Here is a 799-nt window from a genome sequence, read left to right as displayed (position 1 = left end):
GACGTCTAGTTCTGTGTCCAAATCAGGGAGATGAGGGCTTTCTGTTTAGAACGTGCAGAAAGGTACATGAGACGTGTCCTGAGTCAAAACATGGCAACTTTGTTCAGCTGATGAAACAGTCTAGACACCCACGGGTGTGCACACACACCCTTTCCCTTTGCTCCTTGGGATCGGCTGTCTGCCTTTTGAAGTAATAAACTGATAGGGTGAACTGCCCATTGCAATCAGGAGACCTGGTTGCTACGTCGGTCTTCAACCTCTCACTCAAGGCTTTCAGTTACTCTTAGATCATAGAAGGATAAACAGTAAATATATCTGTGATTGTACCCATCAGTGAATATTAATTGAATTCTTTGTGACAGATCCGAAGGGGAAACAGAAAAAGATTGTAAGGCATCATTAGTGCCTACAAGACCAAAGGAGGAATACTGACATTTACCGACCATCTGTTGTACCAAGCACTTTGTGTGTGTTTTCTCATTTAATCTCTTGAGGTCCTTAGTGTTATTATCCCTGATGTACAGGTGAGGAAACGGAAGTCCCAGAAAGATTAAGGAACTCTCCAAAAGGCACACAGGTGGCAGGTACAGAGCTCGAATCCAGATCCATCCAGTTGCAGCATCCATGTTCCTCATTCTGTTTCCCATGTTGTCAGTGGGGTGTGTATAATCCATCTGGGAAAAGCAGCAGGAACACCCGAGCCAGTTAAAAACTGACCTGTGGAAGCCGGGCTCCGTGGCTCAGCCTGTAATCCCACGCCTTTGGGAGTCTGAGGTGAGTGGATTGCCTGAGCCCGCGG

The sequence above is a fragment of the Carlito syrichta genome, unplaced genomic scaffold (assembly GCF_000164805.1).
Source record: "Carlito syrichta isolate Samal-C Ts95f unplaced genomic scaffold, Tarsius_syrichta-2.0.1 Scaffold304557, whole genome shotgun sequence".
NCBI lineage: Eukaryota > Metazoa > Chordata > Mammalia > Primates > Tarsiidae > Carlito > Carlito syrichta.
This window is presented reverse-complemented; position numbering follows the sequence as displayed.